Source organism: Myodes glareolus, chromosome 19 (assembly GCF_982192425.1).
Source record: "Myodes glareolus chromosome 19, mMyoGla1.1, whole genome shotgun sequence".
In the NCBI taxonomy this organism is placed as follows: Eukaryota; Metazoa; Chordata; class Mammalia; order Rodentia; family Cricetidae; genus Myodes; species Myodes glareolus.
The window spans coordinates 45,415,057-45,437,348 of NC_142044.1; the positions used below are offsets into that span (position 1 = coordinate 45,415,057).

Sequence of the window (22,292 nt, forward strand, 5' to 3'; positions counted from 1 at the left end):
ACATACTGAGTGGAGGTTAGCGTATGCTCCATGAAACCCGACCTCAAAGAAATAAGCATAGGAGGGACACATACTACCCTGGAATATGAGGGTGGACTGGACATCAGTTAAGTATGTTCTCCTAATCTCAGCATTTTTGAGGCTAAGGCAGGAAGATCACAAACTCAGGCCAGTCTGTTCTACGGAGTAAAACCTTGTCTCGAAAGGGAGGTGTGGGTGTGGAGGCTCTTCTTAGGCCTAGAAGTAATGAGCTAGGAAATGTGTGCTCTGGTCTTCACGCCTGCACAGCAACCCCTGTTACTCTTAATCCTCTAAGCTTTCTCCCCAGCCCTCACTGTTGCCTTCGTTAGGATCATTATTGACTGTCCATCTCTTTCCTCTGGGCCTGAAGCTCTTCATAGTTGTTCCTCTTCCTGAGCGTAAGGTGGGTCATAGGTCACAGTCAACTTTCTTGTCTGCACTCATACTTAAACCTCTGGCAGTCTTTCTTTCTTTCTTTCTTCCTTTCTTTCTTTCTTTCTTTCTTTCTTTCTTTCTTCCTTCCTTCCTTCCTTCCCTCCCTCCCTCCCTCCCTCCTTCCCTCTTTCTTCCTTTCTTTCTTTTCTTTCTTTCTTTCTTCCTTCCTTCCTTCCTTCCTTCCTTCCTTTCGTTTTTGAGACAGAGTTTCTCTGTGTAACAGCCCTAGCTGTCTTGGAACTCGCTTTGTAGACCAGGCTGGTCTCCTCCTAGAGATCTGCCTGCCTCTGCCTCCCTAGTAGATCTCACACCAGGTGTCATTCTAGCATGGCACTGTGACTAGCTGTGTGACCTCTGACCTGAGGAGACAGAGCTGATATCAAAGTAGAGAATAGTGGAAGCTGATGCCAACCTCTGGACAGATCTTGTCAGCTTAGGGGAGGGAAGAATCATGTGGTCAGGAAGGTGACTGTGACCGCAGGACGGTAGAGAGGAAGAGCCACAAACTGGAGAGATGACTCAGAGGTTAAGAGCGTGTGCTATTCTTTCAGAGGACTAGAGTTCAGTTCCCAGCTTGCCTAGCCACCTCAGTGTTAACTCTAGGGCAGTGGTTCTCAACCCCAAAAGACCATCAGAAATCACAGATACTTACATTATGATTCATAGCAGTAGCAAAGTTATAGTTATGAAGTAGCAATGAAAATTTTATGATTGAGGGTCATCATATGAGGAACTGTGTTAAAGGATCACAGCATTAGGAAGGTTGAGAACCACTGCTCTAAGGAATCAAATGGCCTCTCCTGTCCTCCATGAGAACCTTCGCACATGTACACATACACAGACATAAATAAAATACAATAATTTTTTTTAAAAAGCCGCTCGTGGTACACACAACTTTAATCCCAGCACTCAGGAGGCAGAGGCAGGTGGAGCTCTGAGTTTGAGGCCAAACTAGATTACAGAGCAAGTTACAGGACAGCCGGGGCTACAGAGAGAAACCCTGTCTTAAAAAAACAGAAGAAAAAAAAAAAGCCACCTTAGATACTCCACTCTCCCCACTCTCCAGCTGCCTGGGTCCCGAGGCCTACCAACCTAGTGCTTGGCGGCCTCCAGCCCTGGTGAGAACCGAACTCCAACATAGAATGTGGTCAAAGTTGTCTGAGTTGGTGCCTGTTTGAAGACAGTGTCTCTCTCACTATGTAGGCCAAGTTAGCTTCCAACTCCCAGTGATCTTCCTGCCTCTGCCTCCTGAGTCTTGGATCACAAGCTTGTCACACCATTTCTGGCTTGCTCTATTTGATTACTGAGCTAGCTCTCAACTTTCAACAAACTCTCTTCCTGAGTGTGTGGGGGGGAGCCCTCAGATCTATTTGCAGTGGTTGGACTCCGCCCAGAAGTTGTTGATTCCCAGGGGGATGTTGTGCCTCTTCTTGTGACCTTTTCTCTGAGCCCCAGCCTACCCTCCCTCTGTCAGATCGGGGCTTCAGCTCAGGTTGGGATGTTGCTCCAGGGCTGAGCAGGCTGAGGGAGGCTGGGGTCCAGTGTTTTGGGATAGATTTCTTCCCAGGCTCTTGTGAGGAACTAGCAATAAGGCCAGCCTGGGGCATCAGGGAGAGAAAGTAGGTGACATTGGGAACAGTTTGCACTAAAGCTGTTGTTTTCTCTTCCCTCCTTCCTTTCTTTTTCTTTTCTTTCTTTCTTTCTTTCTTTTTTTTTTTTTTTTTTGTTGTTGTTGCTGTTTGTTTTCTCAAGACAGGGTTTCTCTGTGTAGCTCTAACTGTCCAGGAACTCACTCTGTAGACCGGGCTGGCCTGGAACTCCCTGCCTCTGCTTCCCAAGAGCTAGGACTAAAAGTGTACCAACACTGCAGCCTTTTCTCTTTCCACGCAGATCGGTCTTCTGTCTTACCCAGACTTCCAGTCCATCCCCTGGGCGACCACCAGCACCCCTGTTACAGTTCTTTCATGGTTTGGTTTGTTTCTTACAATTTTAGTACTTTTTTTTGGAGTCCGGGTCTTACTAGGATTGCAGACTTGCTTCTGCACCCAGCATCAAGTCAACTGCTCTTGCTTCTCCCACCAGCTCTCCTGCCAGGCAGCATGGTGACAGATAAAATCTGTGCGGTGTCAGCTTTCACCACTGTTCCTGGCACCTGGCACTCGCCAGATCTTCCCAGGGTAAGGCGATCCTCCCGTGTGAATGTCTCAATCCCCAGTGACTTCATCCCAGGTTTTAGTGTCCTCAATGTTCCTTGCCTGGAATGGCTGTCACTGAAGCGGTTTAAAAACTGCTTTAGGGGAAAGAAAAACCTATGACCTGATCAACCTCAGGGCCCTGCTGTGACCTAAGACCAGAATTTCCCTGTCAGTCGATCTCCTTCAGGCATTGGCAGAGAATCCCCGACCTACCCAAACCCCTGATCCTCAAAAAAGGCTTATGTTAATTCCATTTGGTATAGGAGTGAGCCATGGCCCAGAGAGGACAGAGAATTGATTGATTTATTTATGTGTTTGTTTGTTTGTTTATGTAGATATGAGTGTTCATGTGCTACCATGTATGTGGAGGTCAGAAGGTGTAGTAAGGGGCGCAAGTCACATCCCACTGCCCGGCTAGCTTAACCCCCAAAATAACCACACAGAAATTGTATTAATTAAATTACTGCCTGGCCCATTAGTTCTAGCCTCTTATTGGCTAACTCTCATATCTTGATTAACCCATTTCTATTAAATCTGTGAATCACCACGTGACTGTGGCTTACTGGCAAGATTCTAACCTACATCCGTCTCAGACCAGAGATTCATGGCATCTGCCACTCTGCCCTTCTTCCCAGTATTCTGCTCTGTCTTCCCCACCTACCTGAGATCTACCCTATCAACTAGGCCAAGACAGTTTCTTTAATAACCAACGAAAGCAACACAAATACAGAAGGACCTCCTACACCAAGGCAACCCATAAGAACCAGATCTCAGATCTCTGTGAGTTTGAGCCTGGTGTGCAGAGTGAGTTCCAGGACTGTTAACACAGAGAAACCCTGTCTCAAAAAACAAAACAAAAAAGGGAAACAATTTCCCTGGGAAACAAATTCAGGTCATCAGTCTTGGAGTCACCTTGAATCTGCAGTCCTGTGGGGACTACTTCCTGAGGAGCTACTTCCCGAGGGGCTCTATACTCCAGTCCTTCCATGGATTGGTGAGGATTTGGATAAAGGCTCCCAGGCAGAGTCTAAGGGCAGATTTGAAGTCCCTAGGTTGGAGTAAAACTGTCCCGGAGGTACCCTGGATGCTGCTTAGAGGCCCAGGAGTCATGCTATTATATTATTGTGTAAAAAATGCATATATATGAAAATGAATGAAATTCATGTATATATATGAATATATATTATATATATGAAATTCATGTATACACACACACACACACACACACATATATATATATATATCATAGTTAAATTCTTGCTTCACATCTAAATATTGTCTGGGCTATACTTACAGTAAAACTGTAGGACTTCGGATGTCTTAGTCGTTTGCCTTGGACCAGGTAAAATATAAATCCAAATTTCAGGTAAACAGGGTCACTTTCTACTCAAATGTGCTAAACAAAATATGTGGGGCAGGTACTATTGGATGTAAGAAGTGGGGCTAGGGCTGCCAGGGCAATGAGACAGACAAGGTATTCTGAGAGTAGCTGTTAGCCTTGGGCAGGGGACTTAGACTTGGAGGGCCGGCCATTGACAGACCATTCTAAAAGTGCTCTGAGAACCAGGCCTGGAGTGCACACCTGGGTTCTCGACACCCAGAAAGTGGAAGTGGAAAATCGGGAGTTCAAGATCCTGTTTGGCTATACAATGAGTTCAAGGCCAGCCTGAGATACATAAGGCCCTGTCTTGAGCACACTACACAACTCTGTACCGTGCACACACACAGACCCTTCAAAACTCATGCCACAACAAAGCATAAGATCTCCCTGTGGCTTGGCGATGGTGGCACACATACACTTTTAATCCCAGCAGATTGGGAGGCAGAGGCAGGCGTATTTCTGTGAATTCAAGGCCAGCCTGGTCTACAGAGTTAGTTCCAGGACAGCTAGGGCTGTTACACAGAGAAACCCTGTCTCTGTCTCAAAAAAACCTACCAAAAAAAAGATCTCCCTGTGGCTCAAGAGAAGGAGGGAAGGCTGGATAAGGGAAGGGGCCAGGGAGTGACTGCAGTGACTAGCAACTTTCCAGGCTTAGGCCCTTGGTCAGAGTATAAAGAGAACATTTCAGAACTCTCAGGCTCAGGGTTCACCATCTAGGAAGACCAGCACAGAGTCACTGGATTGAGCAAGGTGGTGGTCAGTGGCCTGGCATGAGAGACAAGTAGGCTCTGAGGGACTGCAGGGGAGGATATGAAAAGCCCAGGAAACACTTGAGCCCACCTGTGGAATGAAGGGGCGGGGTGGGGGGTTGGGGGTGGGAGAGCACCAAGGAGGGGGACAGTAAGGTTATCCCTGGAGTGGGGTAGGGTGTTGAGCTGCAAGGAACTCACTGGAAGGAGAGAGGTTTCAGCTCAAATAATCCCACCATATCATTTCTGCTTCAGAAAGCCCCCAGATGGGTAGGGAGGGTAGGGTCTCCACCCCCTGGGAGGGGAAGCAAGAACTAATCACATAGACACATAACCCCTCCAACTAGATTCCTGCAGGGCCTGATAAATGTTCCATTGTGCACTAAGGACATAATCCTCGGGCTCTTACAGTGTGAAGGAGATTATGTTTCAAAGATTTCACAAAGGAGAGGGGAGCTGGGGATCCTCCAAAGAAGGAAAGGTAAATATAGGCCAGTAGAAACTTCTTGTGGGGTATGGGGAGGGGGCTCAGTAGGGAGGGGACTCTGGGGTGATGAGCTTGATTCAGGCCACCCCTGAAGCCTCTTTCGAAGTCACACAATCCAGCACCATCCTTGAGCAATCTCTAAGCAAGCAGGGCTAGTCCTGTTGAAACAGGCATTGGCACCCCTGCATGGTGTGGTAATCCTCTCAGGAAGTCGCCCAAGTCCGCAGAATACCTCTCAGCCAGGAGGATTCATTACCTGGGGGAGGGGGGGAGAGAACCTGGTCCAGTCCCCCAGAGAGCATGTAACCCCTAACCCAGAACTGCTGTCTGACGCAAGGCCAAGGCTCAGAGATGCAGAATTTTGCCTGAGGTCACACAGCCAGACTTGGGACGAAGCTAGAATTCCCAGTTTGCAACCTGCTTGCTTCTGAACTGGCTCTCCCTACTACCTCTGGAATTAGGCCCCTCTCTTTCCACTTTAATGTCTACCTCGGATGCCTTAAGGTGGGTGGTCATGCTGCTGGAGCAGGGTAGGGGAGATTCTGTGTCCCTCCATCCATACTGCCAGAAAATTTCAAATCTTGGCTGTTTCTGTGACTTTGAATGAATCACTCCTCTCTCCCAGGCTCTGTTTCCTTATCCATTAAGCGAGGGATTATCTGAACCTAGAAAGATCAGGATTAGCTGAGTCTGGGAAATAGAGGTAAGAATATCATCAGTTCAGGCAGGGTGGTGGTGGCAGCGCACGCTTTTAATCTCAGCACTCAGGAGGCAGGGGCAGGCTGATTGATCTCTGTGAATTCAAGGCCAGCCTAGTCTACAGAGTGAGTTCCAGGACTGACTCCATAGCTACTGTGAACCCCTGTCTTGAAAACAAATAAACAAACAAACAAAAAAATCAATTCAAAACTAGCAAGTTTGAGGTGACTCAGTGGCTACAAGCATCTTCCAGATGACCAGAGTTCAGTTCCCAGCACCCATATAGATGCTCATAACCATCTTTTACTCTAGTTCCAGGGGATCAGACACCCTCTTCTGATCTCTAAGGGCACCATATACACATGGGGCACAGACATACTTGCAACATAAGATAAAAGCACATCTTTAAAAAAAAAAAAAAGCAAGTCTGAGCCCCTAGCCCTGAGCTATATGACACCCAGTCTCAAAACTGCTTTTTAATAAAGTAGAGACTTGAAGGAAGAGTAAAGGAGAAAATATGCATATAATGTCAAGGAAAAGCAGGGCTAGGGTAAGCAGGAAAGCTTTCTACGGCAGGGACATTTGAAACAGAGGCCCGAGGAAGGTGTGTGAACAAATCCAGTAGATACATGGGAAGAGCATTTCTGGCCATAAAGAGCACATGCAAAGGCCCCGAGGGAGCAACAATTGATGTGGGAGGTCCTTCTGTGTATGTGTTGCTTTTATTGGTTAATGAATGAAGCAGTTTTGGCCAGTGGCTTAGCAGAGTAAAGCCAGATGGGAAATCTGAACAGAGATAGAGAGAGAGAATAGGTGGAATCGAAGGAGGTGCCATGTAGCCACCGAAGGAGAAAGATGCCAGAACATTACCACTAAGCCACAGCCTTGTGGCGATGCATAGATTAATAGACATGGGTTAATTAAAAATGTAAGAGCTAGCTAAAAATACACCTGAGCCACTGGCCAAACAGTGTTGTAATTAATATAGTTTCTGCGTGGTTATTCCGGTCTGGACAGCCAGGAAGCACAGCCTCCATTTACAACAATGACAGTTGGTCTGTTTGTTACTTTATTGCTACTATGGTCACTTGGCTAAACCATCTCTTTTTCCTTGTTTGTTTAGTTTTTGTTGTTGTTGTTTCTTTTTTTAATTTTTTATCTTCTTTATTGTTTTTTTTCCTTTTAGCCATATCTTTTTATAAAGGTTCCTTCCCTGCTTCTTGATCTACAAGACAACCCTCTGAGACCTTATGCATAACTTGATCTAATCCCCACAACAACTCTACAGCTTTAAAAGTATGTCTACAGGCAGGCATGGTGGTGCATGCTCTTATTCCCAGGTTTCCTGAGCCAGAAGAAGGAAGATCTCTGTAAATTCAAGGATAGCCTGGTCTACATAGCAAGTCCTAGGACTGCTAGGGCTACATAAAGAGACCTTGTCTCAAAAACCCAAATCATGGGGCTGGAGAGATGGCTCAGTGGTTAAGAGCACCGACTGCTCTTCCAGAGGGACCCGAGTTCAATTCCCAGCACCCACATGGCAGCTTACAACTGTCTGTAATTCCTGTTCCAGGGGATCCAACATTTCACACAGGCACACATGCAGACAAAAACACCAATGTACATAAAATACAAATAAATAAATTAAAAAAAAAACCCAAATCATGTCTGTACACTCTTTGATGTTCTACCATAGAGAGGTGACCGCTGTGTCCTCCCGAGCTCTGTGACTGCTCAGCCAATAGAATGAACCCAGCTTGTAAGGACGTGGCTTTGGCTTCCCATCTCATAGGTTACTCACCTTTGAAACAGTATTTTTCTCTGTGTGAGCATTTAACCTCTTTGGAGGCCAACATAATGGGGCCTGCTGCTCTAACATGCAGAGGCGCTGCCACACATGTGAGCAAGCTCCCCAGTGGTAGCTCAACTCTTTCCTGATTTTTCATCATTTTGAATAGAACCCAGGGAACACCCTGGAATGGACAAATCTGTACTGTCAACTGAGTTATTCAAAGGTAATGAACAGACAGAAATGTTTGGGCAAAAAGAGAACACATGTATGGTTTGTTTAATTTTTTTTTTTCTTTTTTGGCTTTTTCGAGACAGGGTATCTCTGTGTAACAGCTCTGGCTGTCCTGGACCTCACTGCTCTGTAGACCAGACAAGCCTCAAACTCACAGAGATCCACCTATCTCTGCCCCCCAAGTGCTGGGATTAAAGGCTTGCGCCACTTTTTTTTTTAAAGTTTTATTTTCTGTGTATGAATGTTTTGCTTGTGTGTATGTCTGTGTACCACGTATGTGACTGTTACCCATAGACATCAGAGAGAGAGTCAGATCCTCTCAAACTGAAATTACAGTTATGAGCTGCCATATGGGTGCTGTGAACTGAACATGGGTCTGAAGGATCAGCAAGTGCTGAGCCCAAGTTTGATTTTTTGAGGATGGTATTTTTCAGTTATGTACCTGTATGTCTGTGTATGGGTATGTGCACAATTGCAGGTGCCTGGTTGTCGTGACATGGTCAAAACAATGACGTGTGGTGAACAATGCCTTGGGGACCAGGACAAATGCAGAGGGCCTTTACCTTGAGTACATTTTACTCCCTGGATTGTTCTTGGGCGTGATTTCGTGCCCCCTGTGTTAAACATTAAACATTCAATTTATAAGACATGTTTATTCTCCAGTCTGGTCAGTATTCCCTGAATCTGGATACGACCCTCTGCCTTACATTCATGCTTCCCCAGATAAAACCTATAGGATGTGCCAGGCAATTGTGTTCAAATTGATCTGTCCTGAGAAAGTTCTGGGAAAGGGCTGCCCTATTAATATTTAATATGTGCTGACATGCTTTTCCGATCATGTGTTTCTGAACTCAAACAGCCTTCTTTGGATCATTGCTTTCTTAGTCATCTTTCATGTATAAAAGTACACTGAGCTGGGCAATGGTGGCACATGCCTTTAAACCCAGCATTCGGGAGGCAGAGGCAGGCAGATCTCTGTGAGTTCGAGGTCAGCCTGATCTACAGAGTGAGTTCCAGAACAGACACCAAAGCTACACAGAGAAATCCTGTCTTAAAAAAACAATAAAAGAAAAAAGCACACTGAAAGAAAGTGGTATACAGCATTAGACTGTAGTCCACCTGATGCTTTCAGGTCTTCAAATCCTAGGTCTTGCAGATAAATCTGCGTAAATCTGCTAAAGGCAGATGGATCCTCTGGAACTGGAGCTTCAGGTGGTTGTGAGTCACCGTGAATGGGTGCTAGGAACCAAACTTGAGTCTTCAGCTAGAGTGACCAGCACTCTTAACTGCTGAGACATTGCACCAGTTCCTGAGGGGGAAAATATTCCAAATATTTCAGTAAAGCTGCCAATGAATATCTTTGTACTACACAGGTATAAGTAACTAGGAAACACCCTAAAAACAGCCACCAACTGGCTAAGGTTGACAGAAATATCTTATCTCCTAGTTCAAGGGGCCTGAAGTCCAAAATCCAGTTTGCTTCCCTCTGGGAAATTCTCCCACAACTCTCTCCTATGCAGTGAAGGTCAGCTTTTAGTGGATCTGAGTTTGAGGCCACCCTGGTCTACAAAGTGAGTTCCGGACCAGCCAAGGGTTACACAGTGAGACTCTGTCTCAAAAACAACAACAACAACAACAACAACAACAACAACAACAACAAAACTCGTTTCTACACCATTTCCACCTTGGGTACTGACACCTGTGCCTTCTTTCTTCTCTTCCTCCCCTTTGGTTTTGTTTATTTGTAGATAGTGTCCTACTGTGTAGCACCTGCTGACTCCAAACTCTGTAGACCAGCTGACTCCCATTATCCCACCAATCAAGAATAGGATCACTACCACAGTTTAAAGCCAAATTTGGAGCAAGCTTTAGTTAAATATTGACCAGATGGATGGGCTCTAGGCAGGTACATCCCTGGGTTTCCAGATGACCCCAAATCAAGGTTTACAGCAGCTTAAGTATTCCCATCAGGTCCAATCAGGGGCTAACATACGTCCTTACATACCAACAGCCTATGTCCAATCAGGGGCAAGAATACGTCTGATGTATTTCCTGCCTGTGAACTTCCCACACGTACCTGATCAAACACATCCTGTGCAGGTGAGTCAAACAAACTTGTTTTGGGGGAGGGAAACCATGTGGCTTGTTATCAACCATAAACAACAGCCTCCAGCATTTCGGGAACTATCTGTCCTTGGGCAAGGGGCTTACAGATCAGAGACATTTTTGTTTCATGCATCTCTAAGGCATAGTAATTAAAATCTGAAATGTAACTTTGACTCTTACACTCTCCCCTTGAGTTGTTTCCTGAGTCAAATCCTTGACTCTTTGATGGGTACCTATTTATACTGGGATCTAATAACCATCAGCTAATGGTGCCCAGGCAGGAATTATCATTTAGTTAAGGCAGTAGTGATGCAAGCGCCAACAGCAAGTAGCTGAAGCAGAAGGGCCAAAGGCCCTTTGATGGCTGACATCAGAGCTACTATCTAGAAGGACCTGGAAATGAGAATGGGGACCAGTTATTTATTTCATCTCAGGTCCCCTTTGCAACAATTTTTTTTCCGAGTACAGATCATTTCTAATAATTTCTGAATGGTTTATATAGAAACAACTTTCTCTTAAAGCTGTACAGTAACCTCTCTGTTTTACGTAGAGCAGGTCGAGTGCCCTGTCATAGCTCTATAGAATTATTTCAGGTAGTGACTATTCCTGTTGATAGATCTGGGTCTACTTGGTTTTAACAGGTATCTTGCCTGGTGTACCTATGGGCACTATAGGTAGCTATTTTGTCCCCTATGCTAGAGAGTTTCCTTTTGATCTAACATTCTAAAGTGTTGAGGAACAGAGGCAACAGACTCTCCTGTAACTACTTCCTGCTAAAGCAAGGGTGGTGTTGTCAGGGCCCAGGAGACTGGAATCCAGGCAGTGGGGCATTCATCAGAAGCTTCTGGTTCACTGACCCAGCTGTAGAGACCGAGAGCCTTAAGGAAATCTCCTGAAACAGAGATAGATGAGAGACAGAAGTTAAAATTTAGAAACTTAAATTTGGAACTTTCAGGCCCATAATCCTAGTAATTGGGAGGAGACCAGGAGAGAGGTGGGGGAAATTTAGGCTGTACTTATCTGGAGTCCTTTTGACCTGTGAAAAGTAGATCCACGCTTTATGACTCCCTTGATTCTCTGAAGCTTGCATAGTTTTTAATTTACAAAAAGACATAAAAGTAGAAAAAGCAGGTAACAAATGTCTATAAAACAGCTGGGGTAGACTCACACCTTTGAGTCCTAGAAAAAGCTATATATTTGGTTTAAAAAGCATAAATATTTTTTTTCTCTTTCTAGAGAGCTAAATATAGATTGGACAGAGGTCTTTGGCCTGATGAGAAGCACTTTTAAGTCTATATTTAAAAGATACCTGAAGTAAATTTAAATATTAACCTTGTCACCAAACAGTAAGTAGTCAATGTTCTACCAGCTTTTCAGAACTCTACTGATCAATATTAAAACTCTGAACCTTTGCAGTCTTAGTGTAACAATAGCATAAAGGGGAAAGAAATCTGAAACATTTCCCACTTTCACAGACCTTAAATCACTTTCTCACACCTTTACAACTTATATTTACATCTTAAACCACTTTCTGAGGCCTCCAGAACTCACATAGACTCTCATAGGCTCAGACCTTTATATACCTTAGAACATTTTCTTAGACCCTCAAAACTGGCATTGACTTTAACACGTTTTTCCCCATCTAATCAGTTACCAGAGACACAAGTAGTTATTACTGAGAACAATTATTACAAATCATGTTCCTTTCGTGGAAAGTTACATCTGAAACCTGTTTATCTTTTAATATGAAGCCCATTAGCAAGGCAAACTTGTCTACCTTTTCTCTACAGGAAACTTAGTAGCTGTAGAAAAATCAAGCCTTGAGTTTTACACATGAAATGAGATAATATGGTGACCAAAGCTATGGGGGAAAGAACATGGTTCCCTGCTGCTGCTAAGCTGACAGTGTTACAGTTAGCCTAGCCGTCAATACCATCAGAGATGTGAGAAGGATAAATTATAACATGAAGTATAATTCAAATGGCCCAGGTACCAGCTAAAAATGACAGAGACTAATCCATTACCTAGACAATCATCCCAGGCTCCTGTGTTCTCCATGGAGTTAGGGGCAGAGATACCGGGACTTTGGCTGCCAGGCCCAGAAGGTAAGAGGTTTTCCTGTGGAGGAGGAACATGGGGGAGACTGATCTTACTTTGTCTGGGTAAAATGGGGCAGTTGGCTCTCAGGTGTCCTGCTTGTTCACAGTTTGGGCCTGGTCCTGGTGGTAGGTGCAGCATTAGGCAGTCTTGTCCAGCGGTTAGTGTTACCACAATCCAAGCGCAGTCATTACAGTGCCCTGCTATTATCTTTGGAGACTTTGGGGTCACAGATAGAAGCTGGAGAGTCTCTGTCACAGGAAGCTTTTCCATTAAACATTTTAAATGCCATATTATTCAGCCCTCCGACACATTTGAGGGCCGTTATCTATGAAGTATATCTGAGTTAAACAAATCTTGGCTGAACCTTTAAAACACATATAGGCTAAATAAAGCTTTTTCCTAGAATTTATCACATTAATATGTAGCATGACTACAAGTACAGTTCTGAACATATTAAAGAGTTTGATCATTTATAAGGTGGCTAACTGTTAACTTGTATATCTTAGTTATCTTTAACAGCTTACAATAACTTATTAGCTTTCATAAGACATACAGTTGCAGGGGTAGGGTTGTGAGGTGGACTGAGGGAGCCTAGAGGCTAGCATTGCCCCGTGTCAATGAAAGGGCCACAAGTTCATTTTGATAGAGATAAGGAAAATGATTCCCTTTTTAACAAACAGGAACTTTCTTCAAGCTCCTGAGGAAATGGAGGCTTTTGTCTAAATGCCTGAACTTGGGAACGACTTTAAAGTTTTATCTCTGTTAAGTCTGAACTTTAAAAAACAATTTCTGATCCAGGAAGTGGTAGTGCACACCTTTAATCCCAGCATTCGGGAGGCAGGGGCAGGTGGATCTCTGTGAGTTCGAGGCCAGCCTGATCTACAAAGCAAGTTCCAGGACAGGCTTCAAAGCTACAATGAAACCCTGTCTCAAAAAACAAAACAAACAAAATACACACCAAAAAACAAACAAATAAAACCCCATAATTTCTGAATTAAAGCTCCTTTAGTATCAAAATAAGACTTTTAACTCATAAACAGCCCACTGAGAGACCAGGAAGTTTCCTGATTGTTTTACAGTGCACCATTACAGAATATAACAGTTTCTTACATGACTCGGCTTATCCAAATAGCTTAAGCTTAATAAAGTTAGCAAAGACAAGTAGGCTAGACATACATTCTCAAGCATGAATAGACCTTAGGTAAGGAGAGACATTTCTAAGCCAGTGGTTCTCAACCTTCCCAATGCTTAGACCCTTAATTACAATTCCCCATGTTGTGAAGACACCAAACCACAAAATCATTCCCATTGCTTTCTTTTTGGTTGGGGGGGGTGGTTTTTTGAGACAGGGTTTCACTGTAGTTTTTAAAGCCTGTCCTGGGACTAGCTCTTGTAGATCAGGCTGGCCTCGAACTCACAGAGATCCGCCTGCCTCTGCCTCCCAAGTGCTGGGATTAAAGGCGTGCGCCACCACTGCCCGACTCCCATTGCTTTTTTACAGCTGCAGTTTTGCCACTGCTATGAAACTCAGTGCAAACATCTGACATGCAGGTGGTCCAAGGCTACCCCTATAAAAAGGTTTTTCGGCCCCCGAAGGATGGAGACTGATAGGCTGAGAAGCTGCTCCAAGCCCTTTGCCAGACAATTTAGGTCACTGTCTTGCTGCATTATAAGACAGGAATAGCCCAGCCTCTGGTATTAGGCATTTGGTGCTCATAGCCGTGGCCCTAATTTTTAACTTTTTTACTTATTTTTGAGTTCAAATTATTAATATAAAACATTTTATAAACTTAAAATGCCCCATAGCCTTATAAATTTAAATATTTTAAAAGGTGTTCCTTGCTCTTTCCTTTTGCAGCCGTCACTGGATCGCCCCCACCAAAATGAAGTTCCATCCCTTTCTGATGCCTGACTGAAGTAAGAACCGCAAACAGCACTTCAGTGCACCTTCTCTCATCCGGAGGAAGATCACGCCTTCCCCCTTTCCAAAGAGCTGAGTCAGAAGTACAATGTTCAATCTATGCCCATGCAAAAGGATGACATTCAGGTTATCCGAGGACACAACAAAGGCCAGCAGACTGGCAAAGTGGTCCAAGTGTACAGAAAGAAATATGCCTACATTATTTCCTATTCTACATTGAACAAGGGCAGCGAGGAAAGGCTAATGGCACAATTGTCCGAGTGGGCAGCCACCCCAGCAAGGTGGTTATCATCACCAGGTTAAAGCTGCGCAAAGATCCTGGAAAGGAAAGCCAAGTCTCGGCAAGTAGGAAGGGGAAGGGCAAACACACGGAAGAAATGATTGAGAAGATGGTGGAGAAGGGGCGTCTCATACACAGCTTTCATTAAAGACTGCTTAAGGAGTCAGGCGGTGGTGGCGCACGCCTTTAATCTCAGCACTCGGGAAGCAGAGGCAGGCAGATCTCTGTGAGTTTGAAGCCAGTCTGGTCTGCAAGAGCTAGATCCAGGACAGGCTCCAAAGCTACAGAGAAATCCTATCTTGAAAAACCAACCAAACAAAAGACTGCTTAAGGAGTAAAAAAGTAAATATTATAAAATAAAAGCCGTTCCTTTAAAAATGTTCCGTTTTTTAATTTAAAATGTCTGTGTAACTCCAAAATTTCCTCCTAAAAGAAGGTTAAAATCTCTCAACTTTGTGCTTCTGCAATATCAAAAATAAAGTGCCTGTTTTTACTTCAAGAGGGAAGACACAGGGCCCAACCACAATCTACATAAGACAAAACCAAGTTCCAACAGAGCAAACAATTCAGAGCTCAATATCTGAGATTCATTCACAATCTTTTGGGTTTTCTCTAGGATCACCTCTTTGGCCCCACCCTCGGCATCATATACATAGCCTGCCCTCTAGACCCCAGCCTGCTCCGTTTCACTGTGCTGGTGCTCCTGGTGACTATAACATCACACCAACAGTCCCCAAACCGCTGAGGCACACCACTGCAACCGGGCTGTCTTTAAGAACTTAGCCCTGCCACACACTGGCAAGTCTCAGCTGTTCCCCGTGACTCCTTTAGACCAATGCCACTTGGACGACACTTAAAGTATAAAATTTAACTGCCAGGGCAAGGTACATTCTTGCATATAAAAGCATGGGGGTACAACTTTAATACCTGATTAAACAAGCATGTTTTTAAATCCTATCTTTCATAAACCTTGTTTTCAGGGCAGGACAGGAATTATCATACAAAAATGCATCCTAATCCAAAATATTTTGGAGACCTGTTACTGCCTCCTTGGTAAGCCCACTCTAAGTGGTTTACCTTTAACCAAGATAGTGGTGGAGACACATGACCTCCATCTGTTGCAACCCAGCAAAGCCTATCACTTGACATCTGCCCTCTCTACCCCTAGCAAAGATGGCTGTCAGACATGTGGCCACCCAAAGATGGTGGTAAATCAAAATGATATTTGCCACATGATTCCTTTAAAATCACCCATTCATAGATTGTTAACTGTCAACTCCAATGTTACTAGTTTTAACTTTTTAAAAAAGATTCTACAGAATTTTAACCATATTCAACAAAATAAACTTACAAATCTTGAGGTACAGAATGTTCACATAGACCAAGTCTAATTTTTGGCTGTTCTGCTTTGCTTTCTTCTCCCTGTCTCTGTGCCAGCTGACTCAACTGACACAGCCACATAGAGGAAACTTTTCAATATGCCTGGGTCTCGTGAAGGGAGAGCCATAATCCAACTCTAGAGCCAACTTTTCAATAAAGAAACAGCATAAAACAACGTTAATGTTATCCACACCCAAAAGATGTCTGAACTCCTACTAACCTAAATCCAGTGACCAGAGAGTTTAGAGATAAATTCTGAGCCCCAGCCCTAAATACAGCCATGGCAGCAATTCTGATTGGCTGCTATTGGCAGCAGACAGCAAAAATATCTGGCCCATTCTGTCTCAGCTCCATGCTTGCAACAAAATTTACAGATACACCAGAAAACACAGACAAAAATTTCCAACAAAACAGGGAGACACAACTTTAGAGAGAAAAAAGAGACAAAACTTTCTAACAAGACAAACAATGCAACAAAACTTAAGGACATACCAGAAAACAGAAACAAAACTTTCCATGGGAAACAAGCAAAAGCTTTCAAACCAGAACCAGGTGAGTGGGCAATGTTTTGCTACATGCTTTGGACAGGAGACTATTGGGGTTCCATTGAACCTCCTCCATGTCCCAGATAGGGATCTCACAAAACAGACAGGTGAATCTCTATGAGTTTGAAGCCAACCTGATCTTCAGAGGGAGTTCCAGGACTGCCAAAGTTGTTATGCAGAGAAGCCTTGTCTCGAAACAAAACAAAACAAAAAGATAGAGCATTAATAGAGACTGGAGAGAAGGCTCAGTGGTTATGAGTGAGTACTGCATTTACAGAGGACCCAGGCTTGATTTCCAGATTGGTCTACCTCTGGTGGATCACAACTCCCTGTAATTCCAGTTCCAGGGGATCTGATCCCCTTTTGGCCTCCAAGGGCACCTACGCACAGGTGGTGCATTGTTGGGTTCCTAGAGGACAGGCCTTCGCACCCCCACTTGATCTGTTTTGCACTCTTGCACTTGGTTGAAAACAGGAACAAAAACAGGAACAACCTGTTGTTTTCAGCAATGTTTCTAAGGAGGTTTACCCCTATGTGGGACGCACCTCTTGACCAGCAAGCAGGGACGACCACAAAATCGAGAATCCTTCCCAAATCACAACTTTATTGGACCCACTTGGTTGAAGGGGGAATGGGGCACGAAAGAGGGACGAGAGAGAGAAGGAGCAGGGGAAGGTGAGAGGGAAAAGGTGAGAGAGAAAGAGCAGAAAGCCAGAGAGAGCAGGAAGCGAGAGAGAGAGAGAGAGAGAGAGAGAGAGACACCCAAGCGGCAGCTGCTTTTCTAGGGTGGAGAGGCTCGGATACTGTCCTGATTGGTTAATACCATTTTGCTGGTGCCCAGGGCCTCGAGTTTGGCCAGGGGCAAGGTTAAGCAAAGGGTGCTCAGCCCCACCCAGCAACATCAAAGGATTTGTTTACCTCCAAGCTGCAGGACCACCTGTGCCATCTTATAATGGCGATTTCTTCAGGTGGCTCCTTATACCCCTAAGCCATTGAGTTCTGGTGATGAGCTTCCTGCTTTTGCTATCTTGGCCTCCCCTGCTGAGGGCTATATATACTGTGTGAGAAAGTGGAATAAAGGCTTGTCTGCAGAACCTGAAGTTGTGTTGCGTGTTAATCCCGAAGCCCCGAAGCCCCTCGCTCAGAAAAAGCGACAGTTGCCGTGCTGGCGCAGCAAAGTGGAGGTTCCCACCGAGATCTGAGAAAGAAGAGGTAGCGGACGGGGTTGTCCTAGACCGGTAAGGACGGATTGGGGTAAAATGGGATCCACAAGCAGTAAGAGAGATATCTAAATTGTTAGAGAAACAAGGAACCACGGTCAAAGAGAGAACTATAGAGGATTTTCTTAAGAATAGAACCGCAGCAAGCCCATGGTTTTTGACAGGTGGAGGTTTGGACATCTCCGATTGAAAACAGGTAAAAACAGATTTGCAGAAACGGCTGCAAAAGGAGGGTGCCGATAGCGTCCCTATATCTACCTTTTTGCTATGGCGCCTGGTTCACAATGCCCTACTTACTGATAAAGTGAAAGTGAGACCAGAGGTCATAGCTGCTAAAGAGATACTTGAAGAAATACAGGAGGAGGAGACTCGCAGGTCCATAGGATCGGCAGAGTCTCATTGGAACCAAAAAAAATATCAGAGGTACCAGGGGGAACTTTGGAATCTGGCACAGGACTAAGGCTAGCGCCAAAGTCTACTGGCTTTCGGGCACAAAATCAGATAGCAATAACCTCTGAGTCAGAAAATGGGAAATACAGCCTTAGCTCTAGTGCAGAGAATAGTTTATATGATGAGGAAGCACAGCTAATGCAGGAAATTAAGGTACTTCCGAAAAGGCTGAAGTGCTGTAAGGTGAAGGATTCCTTATGTGTGCCGTCAGCTCCACCTGCTTTTAATGCCAATTGGGGAAAGAGGGAGTCCCATTGGGGACTGACAGATGACAGGGAAGCCGAAGAGGGCTCTGGAAGAAGAGGAGGTATCTGTTTTCAGCCCCGGCACACAGTTGCCCCGGTTATAGAGGTACCTGATCCTAACAATCCAGGACAGATACTGAGACAACATGTGGCCTTGAGCTTTAAGGAGATGAAGCAATTGAAAGAGGCCGCGGCGGTATACGGCTCTCAGGCCCCGTTTACTCTTGCCATGGTAGAGTCTTTTGCGGCATTGAATCTTACACCTAGCGACTGGCAGCAGCTATGCCGTGCGGTACTATTGGGAGGAGATTACTTATTGTGGAGGGGAGAATATCAAGAAAATTGTTTACAAACGGCTAGGTTAAATGTGCAAGTGGGACAGGCATAGCGCAATCTAGACATGCTAACTGGAGCAGGAGCTTCTGCTCACTTGGCCAATCAAATTGTGCTCGATCCTGCCGTATATCTCCAGATGGAGACCGCGGCTACCAAAGTTTGGAAAGCCCTGCCAAACAAGGCCACAGGGGATCAGCTGTCAAAAGTTCTATACTCAAATGCAACAGGATTTAGAGAAGGCGGGGCTGATCATAGCTCCTGAGAAGGTCCAAATGCAAGCCCCATATTCCCACCTTGGGTACCAATTGGCCATGGATGGAATTAAACCAAAAAAAATTAACTATTGACACCTCTCATCTTAAAACCTTACATGATTGGCAGCAGTTACTGGGAGACGTACAGTGGATACGCCCCTCCCTAGCAATCAAAACAGGTATTCCATATAACTCAATGGGACAAGCAGTCGTAGAAAGAGCCAATCAGACCCTCAAGCAATATTTTCAAAAAATTAAAAGGGGGGAGTTCATATTCTCCCCAGCTACTCAATTATCCACCATTCTCTTTATTTTAAATTTTTTGACTGTGGATGCTGAAGGGCGCTTGCCTATGGAGTGTCATACACAGGTTAGGGCTCAGAACCTAGGATGGGTTTGCTGGAAAGATTTGCAAACAGGAAAATGGATGGAACCAACCTCCTTGTTGGCAAAGGTGAAGGGGGCTGTATGTGTTTTTCCTCCAGGAGTTGATAAACCAATTTGGGTGCCAGAGCGGTGCGTAAGGCCAGTGACCCAGGATGAAGACCACAGTGCTCCTTCTGCTTCAGGTGATGACTCTGGTAACAACAACAGAATTATGAGTGATGGGGAGTCTCCTGAGAAACCCCCCACTTTTAATGCCAGTTAGTATTGCATAATACCTATGGTCCCAAATCTGTTCCTTGGTGTTGGGATTCTGATGGAGATTTTAATCTCCACCTGACAGTTATGTGGGAAGAATGTATCATTTAAGAGTCTGATTTGTTATACTGCTGGACACAATATGACTATTTGATCCTCTGCTTGCGTTCCTCCCCCATTTTTCTTTCTATTGTGGAATGGTACTTTGGGGGAGCAATATTCTTAATTGTTCTTCCAGGATCTGCAAGCTGAGTAATTGCTGGGATGGTTCTGATGGAGCTTTGATCGTTCAAGTGCCTGCTGTGATTCCTCTGCTGGTGCTGGTGTCTCAAGAACATCAGGAGATCATCCTTTATCGACAGCGGGTGAACAGCTGCAATTGTTGCTGCTATTTCTGTCACTGCCACTGCGACTACAGTTGCTGGAGTTACCATTTCGCAGACAACTGTGACTACAGAGACTGTGAATCAACTGTCTGGAAGGGTTAGCAAGTCCCTGCAGACACAGAGTGCTTTGGACTCTCATATTGGACTTGGGCTTTTAAATTTAAGTCAACAAACTGTGCTTTTGTAAGAACAGGTAGATTCCCTTTGACTCCTGCAACAAGTGTCTTGTACGTTACACCTGCTAATGTTATAAATGCTTCTGATGTGGTTGAACAGTTGAATGCATGTTTGGATGGCCCTTAGAATTTCTTTTTGAATTTTACCCTGCAGACAGCTTATCATATTGTTAGTATTAATAGCACATGGGTCCCTGCTGTGTCTGGATCCAGTCAGTAGGAATGCCATGGGGGCTGGGTCCAGCGACTGTCTGGAATGCTCACTTGTACTCATATTGCTATTGGGGTTATCTGTTTTTGGATTCTCTGCTGCTTTATGTGGCAATCCCATGTACAGCACACTGTCACTCGACAAGTGTTGCTTGGACTGTCTTCTGGTAATCAGGAAGTGCCCCAAGTCTGGCTGCAGATATTGCAGAAGTCATGAGGTATCCCTACAATAGGCAACTCTCCTGGTATAGTGAGCTCGCCTAAGACAGGGATTAAGGCCTCCCGTAGACGGGTAAGAGTCTCTATCTGGGGGCGTCCTAAGACAGGGGCTCTCATGCTTTTAAAATAAAAAAGGGGGGAATTGTTGGGTCCCTAGAGGACAGGCCTTCGCACCCCCACTTGATCTGTTTTGCACTCTTGCACTTGGTTGAAAACAGGAACAAAAACAGGAACAACCTGTTGTTTTCAGCAATGTTTCTAAGGAGGTTTACCCCTATGTGGGACGCACCTCTTGACCAGCAAGCAGGGACGACCACAAAATCAAGAATCCTTCCCAAATCACAACTTTATTGGAGCCACTTGGTTGAAGGGGGAATGGGGCACGAAAGAGGGACGAGAGAGAGAAGGAGCAGGGGAAGGTGAGAGGGAAAAGGTGAGAGAGAAAGAGCAGAAAGCCAGAGAGAGCAGGAAGCAAGAGAGAGAGAGAAGCCCAAGCGTTCTAGGGTGGAGAGGCTCGGATACTGTCCTGATTGGTTAATACCATTCTGCTGGTGCCCAGGGCCTCGAGTTTGGCCAGGGGCAAGGTTAAGCAAAGGGTGCTCAGCCCCACCTGGCAACATCAAAGGATTTGTTTACCTCCAAGCTGCAGGACCACCTGTGCCATCTTATAATGGCGATTTCTTCAGGTGGCTCCTTATACCCCTAAGCCATTGAGTTCCGGTGATGAGCTTCCTGCTTTTGCTATCTTGGCCTCCCCTGCTGAGGGCTATACATACTGTGTGAGAAAGTGGAATAAAGGCTTGTCTGCAGAACCTGAAGTTGTGTTGCGTGTTAATCCCGACGTCCCTTGCTCAGAAGAACGGCAGTTGCTGTGCTGGCGCGGCAGTGCATCTAACTCACAAGGGCACACACATAATACAAACACAGTTTTTCAAAGTAGGTGTTCTGTATAGTCTTTTTTAGGGAATAGGAGAATACTTCTGTGTTAGTCAGCTTTCTGTAACGATAACAACATACTCTAGACAATCAGCTTACCAGGAGAAACGATTAACCCAGCATGGCGGCCCAAGTCTGTAATCCACCTCTCATCTTGTCATGGATATGCTGGGAATTCAGATGCACAACATTCCACCACAGCTAATATTGTCTTGAGTGTGTGGTACTGTACGGTTACTTGAAAGCTTTATTTCAGAATTGAACCACAGGAGAATCTTTGTTTATTTGTTTGTTTGTTTGTGAGACAGGGTTTCTCTGTATAGCCCTGTCTGTCTGGATCTCACTCTGTAGATCAAGCTGGCCTTAAACTCACAGAGATCCACCTGCCTCTGCCTCCCGGGTACTAGGATTATGTAAGGAGCCGTCAGAACATCGCCATTGTTAAATGGTGCTGGCGTCCTGCAGCTTGGAGGTAAACAGATCCTTTGAAGTTGCCGAGTGGGCCTTGGTCTGTTTTTGCATAACTGAGCCTTGGTTCCCTGGCCTGTCCCGAGGCCCCGAGCTTCAGCAGAATGGTATTCACCAATCAGAACAGTGTCCGAGCCTCTCCACCCTAGAAAAGCAGCTGCCGCTTGGCTTATCGCTCTCTCTCGTTCCCCATTCCCCCTTCAACCAAGTGGCTCCAATAAAGTGGTGATTTGGGAAGAATTCTCGATTTCGTGGTCATCCCTGCTTGCTGGTCAAGAGGTGCGTCTCACAGGATTAGAGGCATGCACCACCATGTCTAGCTTGACTATGACTCACCAGGAGGCTTCTTAGATGCTTGATGCTTTTCTCAACATGGAAGTTCACTCCATTTGTCTGCGAACTGAAGGCAGCCTCAGTCTCTTGGAACG

At 45.1% G+C, this 22,292-nt stretch overlaps 2 long non-coding RNA genes and 1 pseudogene across 4 annotated transcripts in view; 2 read left to right on the top strand and 1 right to left on the bottom strand.

Moving 5' to 3' along the window:
• Positions 1 to 9,833: 9,833 nt before the first annotated feature.
• LOC125407427 (uncharacterized) overlaps positions 9,834 to 22,292 on the bottom strand; it is a 12,886-nt gene continuing 427 nt past the window's right edge. The window contains exons 1-4 of one of the 2 annotated variants that reach the window (XR_015735665.1): positions 22,201 to 22,292; positions 19,266 to 19,405; positions 12,121 to 12,214; positions 9,834 to 10,988 (exon numbers count right to left, since the gene is read on the bottom strand). The exon at positions 22,201 to 22,292 is cut by the window's right edge and continues 427 nt beyond it. This is a non-coding gene — a long non-coding RNA (uncharacterized LOC125407427). Of the gene's footprint in view, positions 10,989 to 12,120; positions 12,215 to 16,456; positions 16,516 to 19,265; positions 19,406 to 22,200 lie in introns of those variants that run through there. The other variant, XR_007234214.3, reaches the window with a different exon arrangement.
• Positions 9,950 to 14,775, top strand: LOC125407426 (ribosomal protein uL24-like pseudogene; annotated as a pseudogene). Its single transcript, XR_007234210.3, has 3 exons — positions 9,950 to 10,090; positions 11,333 to 11,442; positions 14,055 to 14,775. The product of XR_007234210.3 is annotated as a ribosomal protein uL24-like pseudogene (transcript).
• On the top strand, positions 17,168 to 21,272 carry LOC148118987 (uncharacterized). Its single transcript, XR_015735666.1, has 2 exons — positions 17,168 to 17,560; positions 19,313 to 21,272. It is a non-coding gene; the product is annotated as an uncharacterized LOC148118987 (long non-coding RNA).